This window comes from Ovis aries, chromosome 2, assembly GCF_016772045.2.
Source record: "Ovis aries strain OAR_USU_Benz2616 breed Rambouillet chromosome 2, ARS-UI_Ramb_v3.0, whole genome shotgun sequence".
Taxonomy (NCBI): Eukaryota; Metazoa; Chordata; class Mammalia; order Artiodactyla; family Bovidae; genus Ovis; species Ovis aries.
The window spans coordinates 15,197,833-15,215,103 of record NC_056055.1 but is presented as its reverse complement, the minus strand read 5'-3'; the positions used below and the strand labels follow the sequence as shown (position 1 = coordinate 15,215,103).

At 44.5% G+C, this 17,271-nt stretch overlaps 1 long non-coding RNA gene across 2 annotated transcripts; it reads left to right on the top strand.

The window, feature by feature from the left end:
• Positions 1-10,588: 10,588 nt before the first annotated feature.
• Positions 10,589-16,627, top strand: LOC114112785 (uncharacterized). Of its 2 annotated transcripts, XR_006058574.2 has the most exons (4): positions 10,589-14,498; positions 14,760-14,971; positions 15,469-15,621; positions 15,794-16,627. It is a non-coding gene; the product is annotated as an uncharacterized LOC114112785 (long non-coding RNA). The 2 variants fall into 2 exon arrangements; XR_003588006.3 differs by having other exon boundaries at positions 10,589-14,971.
• Positions 16,628-17,271: the final 644 nt, after the last annotated feature.

The window sequence follows — 17,271 nt, the reverse complement described above, 5'->3', positions numbered from 1 at the left end:
ATCCAGGGGAGACTTTCTCTGGTCAGACTCGAGTCATGGACCACTTGCTTCTGGATAAAAAGCTTGCTAGGGATGATCCTGTCACTCTCCTCTCTGGGACAGAACTGCATCTAATTCCTCAGGCAAGGGGCAGTCTGCTTGTTTGACTCCTAAGTGGTTTGTTGGGATGAATCATGCCCCAGTTCTCTAAGAGGGTTTACTTGTTGGAAAGAGTGTTCTCTTTGATCTCATGGCTTAGAGTGTGTAGGTTTTGTCCAGTTAATCATGTAGCTGGCGTCAAGCTTTGTCAGCTTTTATTTATTATTATTATTATTTTGAGGCTATATGGCATTCGAAGGATTTAGGCACTGGCCATGTAGCCAACATGGCTTCATTTCAACAATAGCTGGAGCCTGAATCTTTTTTCAGCCCCTTGATAATAACTGAGCATTCAGTCTGGTCTATTCAAAAGTGTCTCTCAGATTAAGAGGTGATTGAAAGGGTAGACCTTTAAAAGAACATACTCTCTTCTCCTGAGAGATTCCCACATGGTTGAAAGAACCACCCTGATAGACTATGTTGCCTAATGCTTTCCAGTTACAAAGCACATTCATTCTTCCATCACCTTAACGTCTCAAATCAGCTCTGACAGTAGCAAGGATGAGGTAGATGGGTTTAGTTTCACAAAAGAGAAATTCTAACACTGATTAAAGGGTTTACCCAATGTCTTATGGGGAGCTGTGAAACAAACTCACATCTAATGATGTGCCAGATTCTTTCATACTAACTTAGTTAATCCATAAACAAACCCAGTAGAATAGGTATCACTGTGCCCATTTGAAAGACGAAGACATTGAATCACAAGATATTTAAATCACAGTTTCAAAGTTCTCCAGACCATAGGGAGCTAAGACAACACTGACTCCCTAGTCTTCTATTAACTAATCCAGTGCTCTTGTTGGTTATGCTGCATTTAAACTCTCCAAGCCTGACTATAATGAGGAAAATAATATTTCCGCATAGTTGGATTTTGGGTAAAAAGAGCCACAAGTGGAAAAGTCAGTTGTTCTCCCTATTTATAGACAGACTTGGATTTTTTTTTCCCTTCATATACAGAATGAACAAGACTCAGAGACATGAACCCGCTGTCCCATGCACTCTTTCAGAAGTCTAGCATTCCAACAATCAGGCATTGTAAACCAGGAGAGACTCTCCAAGCTTGATTGCATTGTTCAAGACCACAGGCCAGGGTAGCAGCCCCTTCATGGTGAAGACCATGTCTTCCCTGATTGTTGTTTATTTTCCTCTTCTCTGTGTGCTCTGTGGTCTGGCAAGGAGCTGGGCACCTCAAAGGGAAGCCACCACAGTGGCAAACCTCAGTTCCCGGTCCGAGGAAGCCCAGCTCAGTTTCTCATGCTGACAGAAGTTATAATCTACATGAACCGAAGTCATTTAACCTATCATAGCGACAGAGCATTTGCTAAGTCCAAAGACACACAGACCCAAGATAACAGAACAGGTAGTCATTCTTCTGAAAACTGAAAGAATGGGACAAAAGCTGTCATCCCAGCAGCCTCTGGCCTCCCTTCCTGACACTCCCTCTTGGACCTCTGAATGTTTGCTCACAGTTATTCATGGGGTCCCTGGACCTCAGATCTGAATGAAAGTGAAAGGGAGGGAGGCTAGGGCTGCTGTAGGTTAGGAGCCCATGTGCTCCATCTCATTAAAACCCTATTAAACTCTTTCTTTGTGAAGTGGCTGTTAAGCCCATCTTATAGCTGAAAAAACTGAGGCTATAAGAGGTCTGCCGTGGCTCAGTGGTAAAGAATCTGCCTGCTAATGCAGGAGATGCAGGTTCGATCCCTGGGTTGGGAAGATCCCCTGGAGAAGGAAATAGCAACCCACTCCAGTATTCTTGCCTGGAGAATCCCATTGACAGAGGGGTCTGGAAGGTTCCAGTCCATGGGTCACAAAAGAGTTGGACATGACATAGTGACTAAACAACAATAACAATAGCAAGAGGTATGGTACTTTGTTTAAAGTAACTGGCTAAGCTTGCATTTGAGCCTGAATCTGATTGCCTGTTAAACCTGTGTGCTCTCCATCATTTGATATTACCAGTTGGCACACACATAGCACTTTCTATTCTATTCTATTCTATTTCATTTCATTCCATCCCATTTTTATCCTATTCTACTGTAATTAATAGCTATTTAGAGCCAAACCTTTTCTCTCCAGCAGAAATGAGCAGTTTAAAAGCAATGATCCTCTTCCTCAACTCTTCATCTCTCACCAGACCCCAGAGGAGGGCCTTGTTCATAGTTGCTACCCAATAATTCTTGCTTTTATTGATTTAAACACTTAGATGTGCATTTATCCGATGATTGTTTCTGCTCCAAAGTCAAAATCCACTGGCCATCGGTGGCATTTCCCTGTACCCAGAGCTGATGACTCTTTCTGTTCTAATAAGATTTCTTGCCCATCCTCTTGGGTAGCAGCAGCAGCATTCAGGAAGTGAACCCTCTAACCCAACCCAGCTCTAATCAGAGATGTGAAGGGAAGCTAGATTATCTGGAGCAGGTTATATAGGATAGTGGTGCTTTGGACTCTTCAAATTCCCAAATTCATGTTACAAGGTCTGTTTTCAATCTTCAGGCATTGTAGGCATCTCCTGGGGCTATGAGAAGAATGCTCTCATTTCAGGACAGACTATAGCCAACGGCCAACTTGGCAAGGGCCAGAGGGATATAAATTCAGAGTGACAACCTAAGGAACATGGTTTTAATAGAAATATACTTCTATTTCTTCTCCAATCACATGTTGACTGTCTGTTTGCATGGAAAAACCTGAACTAAAATGAGGATAGTCAGAACTGGTAATTGAGGGGCTCTGCTTTTCCCCTAAAGCTCTCCTGTCCTCCAGATGACAACTGTGAGAGATCACTTGGGTGGCTGGGGACTCAGTGAAGTCAGCATTACAGAGCAGCCAGGGGAAATGTAGGTATGATTTGCCTTATACCATGGGGTACAATTCTGACAAAATTCATTCAACATCATGTTAACAAATACCCAGACTGTTTTGGGCACATGTTAGGTGGCAATGTTTCAAAGGTGAATAAGATACCTCCTTGAGGAGCCTGTAATCCAGTGGAGGAGACAGACATATAAAGACATATAAAGAATTACCCATATTAGATGTATTGCCTGGGTCACAATATACATCTCTGGACATGGGATGGGAAGTAGAGAGAAGGCAACCTCACAGAGAATGCCTAGGAGTTTTCAGGATGAAGAAGGGGGAAAAGACATTCCAGAAAGATGGAGACACTAAAAATAAATAAATAAATAAATAGGGTGCCTCGGGAACTAACATAATACAGTTTCAGGGACAGTGTTGTGTTTTGGGACATGGTGGAGAAGTAGAAGTCCCTGGGGAGTTACATGGAGTGAGATTATGAATGGCCTCATACACCAGACCGAGAAGCTCAGCATGGGAGAGACATGGTCAGAAGTGCTCCATGGAACCACTGCCAAGGCTACAGCATGGTAGGTGAATGAGATGGGGATGCAGGGGACGAAAAAAAACAAAAACAAAACCACCAGAACTGGGGTTGATGTGGTATAAAGAGCTGATGAGGGTCTGAGGGTCTGAACCAGGCGGAACAGTGGGACTGAAGAGACTGGAAGGTCTGGGGAAATAGATAAGAGGCCTCCTTCATAGACTGCTGTGATGTTATCCCTCAGAGAAATCACTTACTGCCAACAGAAGACCTTGCCTGGGTACCAGAACCTCAGTATGGCTACTCCTCTTATCCTGAGATGCTACGGTAAAGAGAAATGTAGAGTTTCAGAAAAGCAGATCCTCACACACACACAGGGTTTACTGTTTATAAGATCTTTTTCATGTGTATTATCTGTCATTACAGAAGTCCTAGAAAGCATACATTATTCATATTTAAAATTATGTTTTTGTCTTTCTGATTATAAAAAAATATAGAAATAACAACTGTAGAATGCCTGAAATACTTTTAAAAAAGTAGGAAATTAGAATTGGCCTAGTACTCAGATGGATAATTAGTTACCATGTAGGTAAACCAGTTGCTTATAGTACAATGCTAAGTGAAAAAAAATATAAGAATACATTTCAATTCCAATTTTATAACAGATCTTTTTAGATTTTATTGTGATTAAAAAATTGGGATTAAAATATAAATAATTTTTTTTCTTTTCTTAGCATTAGATTGCAAGCTTTTTTATGTTGATAAATCAAATTCAAAAGCCTAGTTTTTCATTGCTGCATAATATTTTAATATACATGTGTGCTGAAATTTACTAATGCTATTATCAGCTGCTAGGTGTTGTTGATGGACATGGTTATTTCCATGGATGGGAATTTTTACTCTCATGAGCAAAAATTGTTTTGTTGAATATGGTTTGCTGAATAACTCTAGCATACATTTTCCCCATTTATTTCTAATTATTTCCTTTGAATAAATTTTTAAAAGTGAAATCTCTGGGTCAAAGGATATGTGCATTTCAAAAATGATATTAGTTGTCAAATTGCTAGGGCTTCCCTTGTGGCTCAGCTGGTGTGGGAGACCTGGATTTCATTCCTGGGTTGGAAAGATCCCCTGGAGAAGGGAAAGGCTACCCATTCCAGTATTCTGGCCTGAAGAATTCCATGGACAATATAGCCCATGGTGTCGCAAAGAGTCAGACACAACTGAGCGACTTACACTTTCACTTTCACTTTCTCTCCTTGTTTATTCCAATTCACTAGACTTCAGTTCAGTTCAGTTCAGTTCAGTCACTCAGTCGGGTCCGAATCTTTGCGACCCCATGAATCACAGCACGCCAGGCCTCCCTGTCCATCACCATCTCCCGGAGTTCACTCAAAAACTCACGTCCATTGAATCGGTGATGCCATCCAGCCATCTCATCCTCTGTCGTCCCCTTTTCCTCCTGCCCCCAATCCCTCCCAGTATCAGAGTCTTTTCCAGTGAGTCAACTCTTTGCATGAGGTGGCCAAAGTACTGGAGTTTCAGCTTTAGCATCATTCCTTCCAAAGAAATCCCAGGACTGATCTCCTTTAGAATGGACTGGTTGGATCTCCTTCAGTCCAAGGGACTCTCAAGAGTCTTCTCCAACCCCACAGTTTAAAAGCATCAATTCTTCGGTGCTCAGCTTTCTTCACAGTCCAACTCTCATATCCATACATGACCACTGGAGAAACCATAGCCTTGACTAGATGGACCTTTGTTGGCAAAGTAATGTGTCTGCTGTTTAATATGCTACCCACAGTGAATTAGCCAGCCCATATTATCCACATTAATCAGCACTAATCAATCTTTTAAAAAATCTTTGTCAAAAAGAAAAAATCTTTGTCACTCTGAAACACATACATGATAACCCACTGTTAGGTTACTGTGAGCATCCTCATCACATATGTGGTGAGTTCTCTTTCTCACTTTATGGATAAGGGTTAGTCACCTTCCTGGACCACAGATTCAGTAAGTATCTGAGGATGGACTCCTCTGGCAGTGCTCTTCCCACTGTGTGCTGACACTGTCTCTGCGGGAAGAGTCACCCCGACTTCGCCATGTTGACAGGGCTTCCTTTCATTGGGGTCACACCCTCAGGAGCTTCTGCCTGCATGTCCAGGCAAGAACACGCCCCATCTCCCGAGGGCCAGCGGCTCCCTCAACCTGTTGGAGGTCCCAGCGTCAGGGACAGTTCATGCCGTGCTCTGGGTGGAGGCCCCAGGTATGGTATGTGCTTAGGTGGGTGGTGGTTCCCATCGAAGCCCAGATGGAAAATGACACGAGGAACTGAACCCCGTGTTCTTTCGGAAAGGAAAACTTGGGTTGTTAGCCCTCTGCCAAAAAGCCGTCCTTGTTCCCTCCCTGCTTCTAGGATCTGGTCTGGGCTTTGCAGTGTGACCCGCAAGGCCCTGAGAACCTGGCCCGGCCTGCCTCCACCACAGGGTCCATACCAGGGGCTCTCACACCAACACTGTATCATCTGTCTACACTTCATATTGTCCTAGAATCTCTTGTTTCTCGCCCTTTAGGCCTCAGTTTCAATGTCAACTTATTTAAGAAGCTTTTCTTGCTACCACAGTCCTCTGAGCTTACCCCTCCTATAGTCCTCCTCTGGGAGTCAGACTGGCTGTTTACATATCTGCCTTCCTTCTGGGGAGAAGGGGACATGTCTTACTCATTCCTGAGCCAGGCATCTGTACAGCCTTGGCCGAAGGTTGCACATCTACAGGTACATGGACTGAACGGACAGTCCCACAGAGAGCCTACGAGATTCCATTTGAGATCGGTCACAGACTCCTTCATTCACTCGGCAAGTGTTCACTGAAGGGCTTCAACAAGTGAGGGGCTACCACACTCAGCGATGTTAATAGACACACCCGCTCCAGCCCCGAGGCTCTCATTCACCAGCAGCTCCAAGTGTTGGCAGCTCTCAACTTTGTCTCTCTCCGGGAATGTCCTCAGCTGAAGAGAACCACCCAGCCAAAAGTTTCATCCCCTTCGAAAAGGCAGGCTTCATCCAAGAGAGGTCAATGGGAGGGTGTCCACTGAGGCCCCATCTGCTTGTCTCAATTTGGGACAACTCTGAAGGTTTGCCCCCAGCTCCAGAGTTCTCCACAGGGCCAGCTGGGTCCTTTGGGCCGTGACATTGCAGTTCAGGGTCTGTCTGCCCAATCCTGTTTCCCCTACTCTCCCATCCCAGTGGCCCTCCCAGTAAACTTCCTGGATGCAAACTTCCTTCTCAGAGTCTGCTGGCTGGGGAACCCACCCTGCAACAGCGATAAGCAAAACAGACACGATATGTGTTCCCACAGAGCTTTGGGGCTCGATTTGTCCATTAGTTCCACCCCTGTTTCTCTCCAAGGATAAACTGGAGGGCTTCCCCAGTGGCTCAGCAGGTAAAGAATCTGCCTGCAATGCAGGAGACACAGGTGACTCAGGCTCAATCCCTGGGTCGGGAAGATCCCCTGGAGAAGGAAATGGACACCCACTCCAGTATCTTGCCTGAGAATCCCATGGACAGATGGACCTGCCAGGCTGCAGTCCATGGGATTGCAAAAGGGTCAGACACTACTGAACAGCTGATTAAGCATAAGGATAAACCAAGGACATTCGACCCCAGAATAGCTGTGCTCAATGTGACACCTGCCAGTGGCTGCCCCGTGCAGCCACACCATTCCCAGGGCCATCACTAAGGCAAGAATGGGACTGAGTCGGCAGCTTGCAATCATCTATCCTTGTTCCATAAAACTCTTATTGAGTGTCCTCCTGTCTCCGGGTGCCAGGGCCAGATATCTATGAGGCAGCTCTTAACTTCCAAGGCCATTGTCTTGAGGGGAAATGGACAAAAAACAACAGTCAACTGGGGACATAAGTGTCCCCATGAAGACCTGCAGAGTGCTCTGGGAGCCCAGAGAAGGAGGTGATAGCTTCCTAAGGGGGCAGGAAAGCTTCCCAGGGAAGCAGGAGAAGGGGGGCAGGGTAAGGGTAGTATTGTTAGAAAAGAAAGGAGAAAGGAATTTCAGTTTGAAGAGTGTCATGTAAAAGCATGACTAGGAGTGAGTGAAAAGCAAACTAGGCAATTACTTTACGGAGCTGCACAACTGAGTGAGGTTGTCTGCAAGGATAACCTATCTCTATGTTACAGATAGAGACACCGAGACCCTTGGAGGAGAAACAGCTTAGACACAGTCATTAGAAGTGGGTCCCTTGTGACTTGAACCTGATTCTTCTGACATCAAATCAGTGGCTGTGTTTAGTGCCCTGTCACAAACACTGATTTTTCTTTAACAGTCAGCATTGTGTCCAACGAGGATTAAAAGGACTATAAAGTCAAGGCTTGGCTCTTGAAGCACTTATATATAGCAATAAAAAATCAATAATAGCATGGGACAAATGCAGGGGTCCAGGCCCAAGCAAATGCCCTGGGTTCAGTGCAGAGGTATGCCCCAGAAAACTGTCCTCAGACCTGTTCAGTATTTGGTACCAGTGACTTGGACAAAGACATAACAAGTCCACTTATCGCAGCTATAGCTGACACACAGCTGGGAGGGAGAGAAGAAATGATTGATGACAAAATCAAACTTCTAAATGATCTCAGTTGGCTGGAATGATGAGCCAAACTCATTTGGCATCCAGCAAGATGAAGTGCAGCAGGGGTCCATGTGAAGGCCAGAGTTTCCCTTCAAGCAGTCAGCTGGGCTAGATGAGGAGAGGGTAGCCCCACCTGACCCCCAGGCATAAGGGAGAGACCTGGGCACTTCCTCAGGCCCCAGTCTAGCTTTGTCGTTGTTGCTGTTCAGTCGCTAAGCTGTGTCCCACTGGAGTGGTTGCCATTTCCTCCTCCCGGGGATCTTCCTGACCCAGGGATCGAACCTGCATCTCCTGTGTCTCCTGCCTTGGCAGGTGGATAATTTATTTATTTATTTTTTTTTTACTGCTAAACTGAAGTGTAACAAACGAAGACATCTATGGCTGTGTGAAGATTATAGTCATATTGTAGCTCACCTTTAATAGGACATTTTATGAATTACCTTGGAGATGACTTAGTGGGACATTTTATGATTCTTTCCAGTGGTGGCCTGGAAGTGAGGGCCAACATTGTCAGATGGAAGAGGAAGCTACTTATGCACAGCTTCATCTGGGCAACAGTTCCATGAGCTTACCCTCTGACAGGTCCTGGACAGCAGAGAATATTAGCCAAGGACATGCTGGAACCCGACAGGACTCACTCACATTCTGCCACTAACCAAGTGTGTGACTGGGCAAGTCATGAAGGCTTGACTTCTACCAAAAAAAAAAAAAAGAAAAAAAAATACTGTCTACAGCACAAATGGGCTTTCCTAGAGACTCAGATGGTAAAGAATCTGCCTGTAATGGAGACCTGGGTTTGATCCCTGGGTCAGGAAGATCTCCTGGAGAAGGGAATGACTACTTATGCCAGTATTCTTGCCTGGAGAATCCCATGGACAGAGGAGCCTGGTGGGCTACAGTCCATGGGGTCACAAAGAGTTGGACACGACTGAGCAACTAAGCACACGTACAGCATAAAGCACAATTTTACATTCTATTTTTATTTTAAAATTTACAGAAATGTCCTTGAATGACAGTGTTAGATTGTCAAATCTTTTTTGAAAAGATGGCTTTTCTTTCTGAGATTCCATCTTTCTTTTTTGAGGGGGGTGGCTGTTAAAATTCTCATCCTTTCATGAAATGTTTATGACAATTGACGGAAACTGTTTTTTTTAAATGGGCTTCCCTGGTAGCTCTCAGCTGGTAAAGAATCTGCCTGCAATGCAGAAGACCCTGGTTTGAATCCTGGGTTCTGGAAGATCTGCTGGAAAAGGGATAAGCTACCCACTCCAGTATTCTTGGGCTTCCCTGGTTATTATTTTCAATTGAATTACTTGAAAGGATACAGAAATTCCCTGGTCTATGAAATACAAAAGATACCTGAAAACAAATTTAGTAAGAATTTATGATTTTCATTCCTAAGGTAAGGAGATAACTCCCCAATGTGGCTTGAGAGGAAGTCTTGGTTCTCCAGAATCTAATGTCAAATTCTGTGTCTAGCAACTGGCTGGGCACAACATGGAAAATATAAAAGGGCAGTCCCTGATTCCAGAGCTCTTAGCATCACATTTGGAAGGGTAAACAAGGGTTTGGAACAATTTGGTGTTTAGATGTTGCCGTGACACTGGCTACCTGTTAACTACAGATGGATATACATTCAATTTAGCTCGGCATTCAAGGCTCTTTGTGGTCGTATTTCAACTAGTCTTAAGAACCTTATTCCTCTTCCTCTTCCTTGTAGCCTTAAACTCTGTGCTGGGAACTTCTTTGGAAGTCTAGAGAGATATATATCTCCACCCACCAAAAAAAAAAAAAAAATCTGTAAGACTGTGTGTCACGTTACCACCATTTCTTAGAATCAGGTTCTGCCTGGTTGTGCACTTATCTGTATATTTCTTTTTCTTCCTTTCTCCTTAGACAGACAGTTGGCTGCACTGGAGCAGGATCTAGAGCCTCTCTCTCTTCCTTTTGGTCCTAGCACAGCTAATAAATATGGGATGAGTTGAAAGGAATTGAAACTTCTCCCTATTCATCTGACTCAAATAATCCACACTAAATTACTGAGCCTTAAATGTGAGCAGGAAGCCTCAAAACATCAGATGTCACCTCCTACTTGCTGTCTCCCTGCTTTAGACTCCCAACAAGCCTAAAATGGCCCTGAGTTGGTTTTCTTTGGCTGAAGCCATAACAAGACCTAAGATGTGAGTGGGAAGAAAAAAAATTAAAGTCAGGTTGCCAAATCTGAAAAGTGTTGGCAAGGTTCTTCTGATGTTTGTGCGGAAGACATGTCCACCCCCACTTTATTGACTTAGGAAACTATGTCTTTTTTAAGACAATCCAGCATGGAGCTGCAGAACCTAAGGGCTAGACAAGCCAGTGGCCCTGGCTCCTGCTAATCATAGATGGATATACACACAACTTGGCTTGGCATTCAAGGCTCTCTGTGATCTTAACCCCAAACTGTTCTTCCAACCTTCTTCCTCTCCTCTTCAGCTCAGCGCAGCCCAGCCAACATGTGCAGTTCCCTGCACAGTGACAGCAAACAGAGGAGGCACTGGGGATAAAGGATGGAGAAGATCCAGGCCATTCCTTTGAGAGGAACAACATTAAGCGCTTCTCAGAAAGGTGTGAAGTTGGCCAAATAGGAAGGGAGAAGGCAGATGCAGGTAAGCCTCTTGATCACACTGAAGAAATTGGTGATGCCAAAGCAAAACTGGACTTGATTGTTGCAGATTCTATGGATGCCAAGTGAGGCAGTTTTTCATATAAATTTACATTTATTTTCTAGTGATAATAACCACATATGGTAAAATTACAGCGTTTGTTTTATGGTAACCTTTGTCAAATCACTTGGGCTTCCCTGGTGGTTCATGGTAAAGAATCTGCGTGCAATACAGGAGATACGGATTCGATCCCTGGGTCAGAAAGATCCCCTGGAGGAGGTCATGGCAACCCACTCCAGTATTCCTGCCTGGAGAATCCCCTGGACAGAGGAGCCTGGAGGGATATAGTCCATAGGGTCGCAAAGAGTCGGACATCACTGAAGCAACTTAGCGTGCACACAAGCAGGTCAAATTATTTCATCTCTCCAAGCCATGTGTATTCACCTTTAAAATGGATGTCAACATGCACAGTAACTGCCTCAAACAGTGGCATCAACAGTGGATTAAAAAGCGCTTCACAAGCCACCTAGATATCTATCAACAGATGAATGGATTAAGAAGTTGTGGTACGTAAGTGGAATATTACTTAGCCATAAAAAGAAATGAATTTGAGTCAGTTCTAGTGAGGTGGATGAACCTAGAGCCTGTTACAGAGAGTGAAGCTAGTCAGAAAGAGAAAAACAAATGTCATATATGAATGCATATATATGGAATCTAGAAGAGTGGTACTGCTGAAGCTATTTGCAGGGCAGGAAAAGAGAGACAGACAGAGAGAACACACTTGTGGACACAGCTGGGGAAGGAGAGGGTGGACGAATTGAGGGAGGTGTTGAAGCATATGCATTATCATATGCAAAATAGCTAGCCAGTGGGCAGTTGCTGGATGAGGCAGGGAGCTCAACCTAGTGCTCTGTGACCACCTAGATGGGTAGGAAGTTGTGGGCGGTGGGAGAGAGTTTCAAGAGGGAGGGGACATATGTATACTTCTGGCTGATTCACATTTTTGTACGGCAGAAACCAACACAATATTGTAAAGCAATTACCCTCCAAATTAAGAAAAAGTGCTTCACAAATTACTAGATATTATTTTATTTTCACCAGTTTCTGCACGCATGGTATAAAGTAGTGTTAGACTTTAGGGGAAAGGAGTGGTGCCAAATAACTAGGACCTCTTCCAAGTCACATTCTCGAATTGCTGGGTGACCCCACGTACAACAATTTATTTTTCTATCCCTCCCTCGTGCCTGATTTAGAAGGCAGGGGAGATTGTATCTGCCTTATATCTATGTCCTCCACAGATAGAGAAGATGATTTAGAGTCCAGGAGACAATGAGTACCTATGGGGAAGATAGAAGGCAAGATTTTTTTTGTCATTTTCTCTCTTCCTCTTGTTCCTTTCATTTCTTTCCCAGGCTTTGCCAAAAACAGTTTCTCATAATTTTCTTATTTTCTAAGGCTGGCAAGACCTCCTGCTTGGAAAACAAGAGTACTTAGCTGTTAGAATGACCTGTTTTTGATTGAAAATATAAAACATAAAATAAAAATAAAAATATAAAATTTAATAATTATACATATATTTATATAAAATAATAATTTTTATAATAGTAAAATAAAAATTAAATAAAATAATTTATATAATAACATTTATATAAAATATAAAAATATATATATTCAGATGGAAGATGCATGCCTACCTTAGAAGCAAGCCCAGCACTGGGCCAATGGCTGGAATGGAAAGAGCATTGGAGCTGGGGTCAGGACACCTGGGTTAGGATTCCTGTTCTGTTTTTCATTAGCTGTTTGACATTGAGCACATCACTTTACTTCTCTGGGCTCTTACTTTTCTTATATATAAATAGTAATAGCACCATCTATCACAGAAGGTTTCAGGTCCACGTACATACCCAGTATGTTGGCCCTTGTTGTAGCTCATGCTTTGGAAGATGATGTTGTGTAGAAAATTACTTAATCTCTGTGAATCCTTGATGCCCAATGCTTATCACTACCTTTTCATCTCTCTCTTCATTCACTACTGTGATAATCTAATGTTTCATCGTCTTTAGTATCAACTATGAGTTTACGACTCTCATCTACTGGGATGCTCTGTTTCAACTTGAATATCTAATAAGCATCTCAAAATTAACATGTGCAGCACTGAACACCCGGTCTGTCCTCCCTAGCCTGCTTCACCTATGGTCATCTCCATCGCTGCTAACAGCAGCTTCTTTCAGCTACTTTTAGCAGCGTTATTTTTTTTAACTTTTTATTTTGTATTGAAGTATAGCCATTTACCAATACTGTGATAGTTTCAGGTGAACAGAACAGATGCTCAGCCATACGTATACATGTATCCTTTCTTGGACCCTTTCTCTTTTTTTTTAATTTAAATTTATTTATTTTAATTGGAGACTAATTACTTTACAATATTGTATTGGTTTTGTCATACATCAACACGAATCCACCACAGGTATACACATGTTCCCCATCCTGAACCCCCTCCCACCTCCCTCCCTGTACCATCCCTCTAGGTCATCCCAGTGCACCAGCCCCAAGCATCCCGTATCATGCATCGAACCTGGACTGGTGATCTGTTTCTTATATGATATTATACATGTCTCAATGCCATTCTCCCAAATCATCCCACCCTCTCCCTCTCTTGGAGCCTTTCTTGACTGCTCTCTCCCAAACCCACATTCAAACCAGCAGCAAATTTGGGAGGAACTTGCCACTACTCACCATCTCCAATGTCATCATCTCAATCAAAGAAATCATTGGCTCTCACCTGAATTCCTACAATAGCCTCCTGTCTAATCTCTCTGCTTCAGCACCTGCTCATGGAGGAACTTCCCAAAACAGCAGCCAGTGTCATCCTATTTAAAAAAAATTAAAAGACGAATCTAATCCTGTCACTTCTCTTTCGAAAATCTTTCCAAGACATTCCACTTCAACAGAGTCAAGCCAAGTTCCTTCCTAACCATCACCCGCCCTGGCAGCACGGCCGCCCCCATACCCTTCTGGCTCCTTTCACTCCAGCTCCGCTAGTCTCTGGAGCACCCCAGACTTCCCCTCCAGTGGCTTCTTCCACTTTCAGCATTAGCCTCCCAAATAGGTCTGTGTCTCACTCTCTCACCTTCTTTGAGTTTTGTCCATATGTCACCTTCCCAGCAAAGCCTTCCTTGACCATCCCACTTAAAACTGCATCCCAATCCCTGCTCTCTCAACCCCTTTCCCTTGTTTGCTTGTGTCCATGGTATGTTCTTCCTCCCAACAGTCTATGCTTTACTTACAACTAGAATGTAAATTCTGTGACAGCGGGTGGGTTTTGTTTTGTTTTGTTTTATTTTGTTCACTGATTTATTCCTCTGTAACCATGCTTGGTCCCATAGCAGGTACTTCATAAATATTTGTTGAATGAATGCATGAACAGGGCAAGCCACTAAAAAATCAGGAGAATCAGCACATATAGTCTTGAAAACAGTCATTGGTTACAGTATCTCCACTTTACAGACTAATACATGGAAGCTCGGAGAGATTAACTAATTTGCTTATGTTTACACAGTGGGTGTGTTTATGGTCAGAAGAAATCAGGCTCACAATTTTCAAATCCACATTCTTTCTATCACACTACAAAGCAGGATACATGTGAAAAAGATCCTAAAGTTTCAGCCTGAGTTTTTTTCTTTCAGCTGCTGGCCTGGCCTCCTTGTCTAGTTCCTTCAGGCTTCATCCTCTGTCAGGATGGTTGGGTAAGAGGATGCGTACCGCAGTGCACAGCCTACAGAAATCTGTCCCGTGTGCTGAGCCTCAGCTCTGTGCCCAGAAAGAACCTTCTCTGACCCCCTGGGGCATGAGAATGTGGACAACCAGGCCAGGGAGGCCTGGTTTTTCATGCAAACGTCTCTGCCTTTGAGGAGTCCTTGGCCTTCACGTCCCAGTCCCTCCTCCCCCACCAGGCAGGCTCCCATCTCTAGTCTTCTGAAACAACTGTTTTTCCTTTCTTCACACAGCTTTTGTCTTCCTGCACTCAGTTTGACGTTGCGTCTGGCCGCATGGGCCATGCCGGCTATTTTTACTGACAGCAGCCACCAGCCCATATGTTTCCCATTACCACAAACTGTTACCTTCTTTGAAACCATTTTGTAAATGAGCAGGACTGCAGACAACCAGGAGGTCAAGTCCACGTGGCCACGCACAGGGCTCCCAGGATTGGCCTGGACAGGTATGTTGGTCTTGATGAATGTCTTTGAAACCAAATTGGGTTGGACAAAATGCTGATTAATTACTTCATGGTTTTTTTTTTTCTTCCTTTTTTAAAATCCCCTTCTCCTCTGCACTCAGCTCAGTAGGTTTTCAACAGGGTCAAGTTTCAAAGGCAGGCTGCTTTTTACAGGGACATGAATTTGAGTTTTGTTTCTTTCCATTTGGGGAGCTCTCTCCAGGATGAAATCTCAATGGGAGATGAGGCGTGTTAACCCCACAGGGAGGGATGGACAGTGACCACAGCTGTCAGTGCAAAGTAGAGAGATGTATGATGTGATGAGCGGGGTCCTGAGGATTCCCTGCCTCCCGGAAGATGAAGAGCAACTCCAGGGCTTTGCTACTAACACCTCCTTCATCATGTAGAACACTGGAATTCATAAAACATCTCAAACACATCATTTTACTTGAGCCTCACCATCTTGCTGTGATATTGGGCTTTTTGTTTTCATTTTACAGATGAGGAAACTGAGCGTCGAGTGGCTAACTGGTCTGCCCAAAGCTGTGTGGCCAGTAAGAGTCTGAAAAGAGATTTAACCTTAGCTCCTAGACCGCAGGCCACAGCTTGGGTCCCAGCAGAACAGCTGCCTGAGTGACTTGAAACAAAACCAGGTAGGGCTTATTCAGAGGAGCAGCTAGCAACTCACAGTGGGGCCTGATGGGGCTTGTTGCAGCAAAACTGGAAGCTGGCACTGAGACCCAGGCTCGCAGGGTACTATAAAGCTGCCGCCACTCTGGCTGGATGGCATTGAAATAGACACAGACAAAGGGCTTCCTCCTGCAGGGCGGAATGTCTCCGGATCAGGGCCCAGGAGCTGTTGTCGTGCACTGAGGGTAAGCCTTCCAGAGCAGGAGGTAGGTGAAAGGGGAGCTCGGGGCTGAGAATGAGATTGGACGCTGGCCCAAGTCATTCTGAGATCCCTTCCAGCCTGACCACCTGTGACTCAGGATGGACCCACCTACCAGGCCGTACAAGGTATTCTTGGCTCCTCTCTCCCTTTCCTAGTTTTCCAGTCCTTTTAGCTTCTCAGATGTACACAGCTCTTTCCTGCTTCAAGGTTTCTGGGTGTGGCATTCTCATTACCTAGAACCCTCTTCCCTATTCTTTGCAAACCAGACTTTCCACAAGAATGTCCCCATCTCAGAAAGTCCTTCCTTGGCCACTTAAATGGGTTGGATAGTGAGTGCAGCCCCCTGCCCCCAAACAAGATATGTGTATGTCCCAACATTATGTCCTGATATGTTTCCCAACTGGAAACTCTGAAGGTGACCTTGGAAAACAGGTCTTTGCAGGTATAATTAAGTTCATCCTGAAAGGAGATAATCCTAGATTTAGGCTGAATGTTAAATCTAATGACAGGTGGTCTTATAAGAAGAGGAGAAAACACAGAGACACGCAGGAAGAAGAAGGAACGCAGGTGATAGGCAGATGGAGAGAGATTGCAGTGAGAAGCCAAGCCAAGCAAGGCTGACCCACAGAAGCAGGACAAAGCAAAGCAGGAGGCCCCTCCCCTGGAACCTTCAGAGGGAGGGAGCGCAGGCCTGCTGACCCCTGGATTTCAGGTGTCTGGTCTCTACAACTGTGAGAAATAAACTTCTCTTGTTTAGTAGCCACCAACGGTGTGGTGATTTGTTACAGTAGCCCTGGGATCTAATTTAAGCAGCACTGCCACCCTCCACATACACAGGGATACATAATCACTAGTCATTCCCTTTTGATCCTCTCATGTCAGTGATCAATTTCCAAATAAACCATCACCTGGGATGACTTGTACACTGTCCTTATTCCCACTTCTTTAGCGCAGAGACCATGCCCATGTCATCCTTCTCACCTTCAGGCAGCTCCAAACACATTCCTAGGTACAGAGTTTGTTATTTAATCACTGAGTTGTGTCTGACTCTTTGCAACCCCATGGGCTGTAGCCCACCAGGCTCCTCTGTCCACAAGAGTCTCCAGGCAAGAATAGTGGAGTGGGTTGCCAGGCCCTTCTCCAGGGGCTCTTCCCAACCCAGGGATTGAACCTGGGTCTCCTGCACTGATAGACGATTCTTTATCATGGAGCCACCTGGAAAGTCCAGGTACCGAGTAGGTGCTCGAAAATACTTACGAAATAAATGAGGCCTGAGTTTTCTAGCTTCATATCTCTGCCTCCACTCCACTCCAACCCACTCCTCACTGCCCTCACACTTCTCAGCCCTTTCGCACATACAGCCCCCAGCCCAGAAGGCTGCCAGGTCCTTCTTTACCTGCTGTACTCCAGC